Source organism: Euphorbia lathyris, chromosome 2 (genome assembly GCF_963576675.1).
Source record: "Euphorbia lathyris chromosome 2, ddEupLath1.1, whole genome shotgun sequence".
Classification (NCBI taxonomy): Eukaryota; Viridiplantae; Streptophyta; class Magnoliopsida; order Malpighiales; family Euphorbiaceae; genus Euphorbia; species Euphorbia lathyris.
Genome location: NC_088911.1, coordinates 25,360,619 through 25,368,019, shown reverse-complemented (window position 1 = coordinate 25,368,019; position 7,401 = coordinate 25,360,619).

The following is a 7,401-nucleotide window of genomic DNA, read 5'->3' as shown; positions in this document are numbered from 1 at the left end:
AAGAAGCTAAAATTAGAGGGACCAAATGGACATTTTCCCATATTGGGAACATCAATTCACAATTCCCATATATTATTTCAGATAACAAGAAGATGAAGATCAAAAGGAAATCATAAATCAAATTATCATTCTTTTTCATCTCCATTTTCCTCTCCATTAACTCAAATTACCTAGTTTTGATCATACCTTGATATCTAGAGATTGAACCGTCGGATCGAGCTGATTTTTTTTTACAGTAGCTTCTAGACATCCTAATACACATTGTGGTCGGTGTGATTTTGATTTGGATATTCCTACATAGGATTCGACCTAGGAAGATTATGGTGGTGGATTTGAGGTCTTAATGTGTTTTTCTCTCAATTAGTGCTAAAGTAAGTAACTATCAACTACCCTTTTGAGTTTTTATGTATATATATGTATATATAACTCTATATTTTCCAGAAAATTGAATTTTTATGATGATTTTTGACATGCATTTGATTAATTGGAGTTTTTATGATTTAGTTTTTAACATGAGCTTAAAGTTAAGTTCAAGTAATGATATATGTATTTGCATGTCAATTTCAACCTATAATATATGTTTATGTATACACGATTTGAGTTTGGTTTTGATGAACTTAGTATATTTGATTAATATTTATGTAAGATTTGATATTTTGAAGAGTAAATGAGTGGTTTTCTATAAATTTATTTCTCAAAGTAAATTTGAGTTTTAATTAAAGGTTGTTAAAATATTAATTTTGATGAAATTATGATTTATTGAAATAAAGTCTATATATGATGATTTATGTGTTATTCTTAAGAAATTGAAGTTAATATTGATAAGTATATTTTTAAATTATTTATTGGTGATTTTAGTTCAATCATGATTTATGATTTAATATTTTGGAAATTGATTGAGTAAAGGTATTAAGAAAATTTATGATGTTGATTTATGAGGTATATATATTTCTGATTTTAAATTATATTATGAAATTATAAGATTTTTAGTATCCATCAAGAGTAATCCGGATAGGTGGCTTTAATTAAAGTCCGTATTTAGTGAAAAATACGGGCTGTGTACACAGTTGAAAGACCTATCGGGTATGGCAAAGAAGTGTTGACAAGACCATGCGGGCTAGGAAAATTATGAGATATCTCGATTCTATTATATTGTGGGGATTGATACATATGGGGATTATCTCTCGGATGTATACGGCTTGTGAAATATTTATTGAAATACGATTTGTGAAGTATTTATCGATATACGATTCGTGAAGTATTTATTGATATGCGATTTATGAGGTATTTATGGATATACGGTTTCTGAAGTATTTATTGATATACGGTTTATGAAGTATTTATTGATATGCGGTTGATTTAAATAAATGGTTAATTACGAACCTATTTATTTTGTATAGTTGAGATTTTAAACAAATAATATATATATATATATAGCTATTTTGGATATGAGTTTTATATTAAGTGTTTTAATACAGTGATTTACGTTTTGACTATGTGTGGTATTTTGAGAAATGATAGCAAGCTTATGATATTTTAAAGTGCATATTTGGTTAAAAGTACTACTTTGAGTATTTTATTATGGTTTAATCCATAAAGTGTTCATTTTTAAGAATATGAATTTTATATGATGCATTTTAAAAATTAAACTATATATATAGCTATTTTGAGTATAAGTACTTTATGTAGCTGATAATTGCTTACTGAGATTTTTGTCTCAACTTTTTAAATGTTTTAATGTTTTTAGGTGAGAAAGTACATGATAGAAAGAAGGTTACCGACCGATTAGGCGAGGATCGGAAGTTGTTGCTTATTGCTAGAATTATAATTAGAACCTTAATATTTCAATTGTAATCTGATGGAGAGTTGGTAAATATGTTGAGGTTCTTGAATGAATAATGTAGTAGGAATATTGATTTATTTAGAATATACATTTAAGAGGAATGCCTATAAAAGTGAATTTTATGATATTTGGATAATTTGGAGACTCTTAAGTGTTGATTGTGATTTTTCTAATTCACGTCTGATGCCGATTGAGGTCGTTTAGGGTCGGGTGTGACAGAACTAATACCACTAGCTATGTACTATATGTTGAGCTTAAATTTCCAAATGGATTAAAACCATCAGTAGACAAACCAAGTCTCACATTACGGGAATCAGATGAGAAGTTAGGATACATCTCACCCAATGATTTCCAAGACTTTGCATCAGATGGATGCCTCAAAACACCATCATCTACATGTTCTTCCTTATACAATCACATATGAGTTGCTAATTTAGATGACATGTACAACCTCTGAAGTCGTGGTACAAATGGGAAATGGTGTAGAATTTTCTGAGGAATTTTCTTCCTTTCAGCCACCTTGGACATACCATGGATTGAATCACCTTCATTACCAACATCTTTCCACCTAGAGGAAAAAAAAAACCGGACACCTTTGATAATTAACATACTTCTTTCGAAACAATATGCAATCATTCTTACAAGCATCAATCTTGACATAATTTAATCCAAGATCTCGTGAGTACTTTTTTTGCTTCATATGCACTACTTGGAAAATTTTGATCATGAAGGAACACTTGTTTTAATATTTTGAGTAACATGGTGAAAGAATTATCACTCTAACTGTTAATGCATTTTAGATGGAGATGCACTATAAATTCTAACTTTGACAAGTTTTTACAACCAAAAAATAATTCTTGGTTAGCATCTTTCATCAACCTAACAAAGGTTTCATGTATTTCATCATTTTTTGTAGTTTCACAACCAATCTCATCTCCATCTTCAGATAAATGTGCATCTCTAATATTAGTAACATCAAATCTTCCAATCATGCCAAAAAGTCGGGTTTTGAACAGCAAAAAGGAGAGTTTCCGAAAAAAATTTTACTATACTAAATAGTAAAAAAGTTGCCCTCCAAACGACCAGGAACAGAATGATTCATCTAAAATTACGTATCAAAGAAAATGTGTCATCAAAAGCTACTATCTCTTTATTACCTTCTATTTACTCACTTTCTACTTCAACAACACTCTGTTCTCCATGGAAATTCCATAACTTATAGGTTCTCAACATACCATACACTATCAAATCGTCGAACACCAAATATCTTGTATGAAACACACCATTGTTACAAAAATTTCATGGACACCTTATTTTTTTCTCTTCCTACTTTATTAAATGCAAAAATCCAAAAATTTAAGATCCTCATTACGATATTAAGGTTTTGCTCGGTCTTTGACTAACGTATAATCCATCCATTGTTTCCATCATGTATCAATGCAATATTTCAAGATTTTCATAAGAAAATAAACAAACTTTTATCTTTCAAGACTCTTATATGGATGTTATATGCATCTCCCTAATTAAGAAACAACATTATTTAAGTCATATGTCATATAACTTTTCTTAGTGAATTTTATAGATTATGGTAAGAAATAAAATAGAATTTATAACAAAAAATTACATCAATTACAACACACATAAAGATAGACTATTATACCTTATATTAGATAAAGTATTTATATATAAGCATGTACAATCATAATACCACATTTGCTGACCTTAGTTAAAGCTCTTGCAGATGTTGCAAATTGGATATTGATGAACTTGGAGGTATTAAAGTTGATTGTTACTAGATCCACAATTTAAAACCTTGAATTTGCACAAGTCCAGCTAATAAAATCTGCATTACAAGTAAACATACATGGATCATATTCTACTTATCAAAACCAAACACCAACACATTCCTGATAATTTGTAAGAATGGAATAAAGAAAAGAAGCAAATAATTACAATTTGTATTGTAAAAGAAAGTACAACATAAATACAATTTTGTGACATTGGACCCTAGTGTATAACAATTATACTTGGCCATCAGATAAAAAACGCTTCAGAAATCAACGGTTGGTTCTTCTCTACTCAATAAATAAAATAAACCAAAATTTGATTACAAAATGATCATAGAAATGCAGCTTATTCACATGAACATTGTCAATATGAAATATGAGTAGTTAATGTAACCAATTTGTTCATTATGATCATTTAAGAAGAAATTAGTAATCCTAACCAACTTGATGAAATTCTAAACAAAGTAGAGTAAGAATGAAATGTTGGGGTTTAGTGTCCTATAGACAATTGTTGCGGGATACAAACTTAATGTAAATGAATTGTTCTTTATATCATTTGTTTTAATAAGATATATGTTTTATAACTATATAAAGGCAATCCATTTTAAGCACTAAATAAAGTCTAAATAAAAGGAAATCCGTAAGTTTGTTTAAAGTGATTATAAAGTGTTCATACAAGCATGAAGTGAGACAAAACTTTATAATAAACTAATAAACTTAAAACCACCCCAAGTCAAGTGATATGTTTAGGATTGATATATCACTGTTGAGACTTGTATGTAACAATGTATTCTGTCCGACAGAAATCTGATCTCACAAGCTTCATATATATAGATATCTGGACAGTTACATAGATCCGATGAAACGTCGTTCATTAGGATTGGGGATCCGAATTGAGATAACAGGATGGGTAGATTCATCCTTGTCACATGTTCATCTCATTGGTATTAATAGGTATAACTAATCCTCAGACTCAAAGGAATGTTAATTGGTCATCCTGAATTACTGAATGTGAGACTTTGATCCTACGGTCCCACGATCCTTAACAGAGATGACTCTGGGGTGTGAACTGCAAAGGTTGGGTGTCACAGGAGGTAATGTCAGGGTAGTTATACATTGGATTGAGTATTTATCACTCCCGATTAATGGGAGATACATCCAAGGATCGCTTATGGAAGACTCGACTCCAAATCCTTGCAAGGTGATAGCTTAAGAGTAAGAAATACAGATTTCACTTAACCTATCTATTTGAGTTGACTCGGCCTATACAAGTAAAACGAACGTCTCGCTATATGTGACTTGACATCACCCATAGTCATAAGATTCAGTTCAAGGATGTAGTTGATAAATGATCGAATTATACTGTAACTAATACGGAAGGGTTAACGACAGAATCAACCTGTCTTCTTAACGGACTCTGGGGGAATGATTACAGACTTGCCAATAACATACTCAGTACATCATTCCGTTATGCAAGGATTAAATATAATTCTTGAAGAAATTAATTTAATAGTTGCATACGGCCAGAAGTAGTAAGAACCTAATGGATCACACATAAGACTTGGAACCAAAAGAGAGATGGATGTCATTAATAGATGGAAGCCCAAATGAGCCCAGTAAGGCCCATTTAATTAGGGGAGGCCGAAATTTATATATAATAAGTTAGGAAATATTTTAATTCCATTAATCCTAATTTGATTAGGTTTGTGAATTAAATTAATTAAGAGATAATTAAGTTAGGAGTTTTAATTAGATTAATATACTCCTATTATTATCCAATTAGGTTATTTATTATTATCCTAAATATATTAGATATATTATAAGATAATAATTGGGAATCCTATTCCGAATTGAATTCCTATTAAGTAACCTATTCCTATCTAACTAGGGTTTAGATACAAGTTATTATATATACCCCCTAATAAGTGAATTTCGACTAAGCCTAACCCCTCCCCTTATTGTGATTTTCGAAACATACAATTAGAGAGAGAAAGTGAATTCGCATCCCCTAGTTCGTGGATAAGAATTCATACGGCTTCCGTCGATTGATTAATTTCCATTCATCTCCTTTTCTCTTTGATCTTGTGTTGGTTAATTAGAGGCAATCTATTTTGGTTGCATCTCATAAGGGTTGATTCTAACTTAACCTCACCGTGTTATACTTCGTGCTTGGGAACTCGGAGAAGAATTGTGGGCGCTTCTTTAACAACGGTAGATTGTTCTTCAAAAGGTATTCCTTCTTATCCCTCTTTATATGAAATAACGATTAACGGATCCTATGGTTAAAAGGAAGTAGGCTAAAATTTTTATATTTCCGCTGCTATACCTTAGCCTTAATTTCCTTCAGTGGTATCAGAGCCATCGTTAAATCCGTTATTTCATATATGAAAATTTAGAAGTTTTTCAATAGGATTGAATAAATATTTATGGTTAGGATTAATTAACAAATAGTTTTGATTAATTAATCCTAAGGATAAATAAGTTTTAATTAATTGTTAATTAAAATTGATTATGCGTATGTTCCTAATTATTTCGGTTGATAATCATTATAACAAAATCTATTAGTTTTATAGTTAGGTTAATAAAATCAGTTTTATTAATACTAAAGATAAAACGGAAACCTATTGTAGTTTTTCCTATTTCTGAAAATCGTTTTTAAAACCTGATATATATATATATATATATATATTTATATAAAAAAAATAACGCGACAGCAGCCCAAGTCGCGCCTCGCGGCGCGACTGGCCGCTGTCGCGCGCGGCTGCTGCCTCGTGGCAGCAGCTGCGTGCGGCGCTGGGGCGCCACTGCCGCAAGGCAGCGGCGTCCCGCGCGCCCTAAGGGCCGCTGCCAATCGGCAGCGGCCCACTCTCGGGCCCGGCCCGATACCCACTTGATTTTAAATGGTTTAAAATCGTTTTATATTTGAATATATATATATATTTCAGAAATTGATAGTTTTCTGTTCTTGATTATCGAATGAAAATTTGTTTAAAAGTTTGTTTTACCAATTTGTAAATCAAAATGTTAAATGAATTAAAATCTGAATAATTGGAACATGCATAATTAAAGTTTTGTATAGTTATATTAACCTAAAAGTTTAATATAAAAGGATACGAAACTATTAGAAGTAAAATTGGATGAAAGTTAATTTGTTAAGTTAATGTGATTAACATAAATATTACATAAGATAGTTATGCAATCAACCAATTAAATTTATTTAATTGAGTCTATGCATGTTTGGAGTTATGGACATATTTGGACCCTCTTTTAGTCTTTTGGTATTTTTGAAATAGGGCCTGCGAGTCCTGCCTATCTACTATCTATTGTAATTTCTCCTCTCATCTAATTCCTTTCAATTCAGTTGAAGTTTTCTTTAGTTGTATAGAAATTAATATGTAATTTCAAAGCGCCATGGAGAAGACGGAGGACCTAAAGAGAAATATGTAATAGTTAGTATTTCCTTAGGTTTGCCCTTTTATTCCGTCTCTGGCTCGACGGAATAATTTAGATGATATGTCCATAACGCCAATGTATGTGTCTGATGTATGCTAAAGCAAATCAAGACTAAGTTAGATTATGAGACCTAAAATAAAATCCCTCATTAAAAAGTTAAGTAAATAAGCAAGTTATTAAAATCGGTTGCCCCTTCCTAATATTATAATTCAGCCGGCAGTACTGGGGGCCTTTGGGTTGTTGAGTAAACTCAAGATCGGGGTCTTATGGTAACACCTGAATTATCGAAAATCGTTCTTTCATGAATATGGGATAATA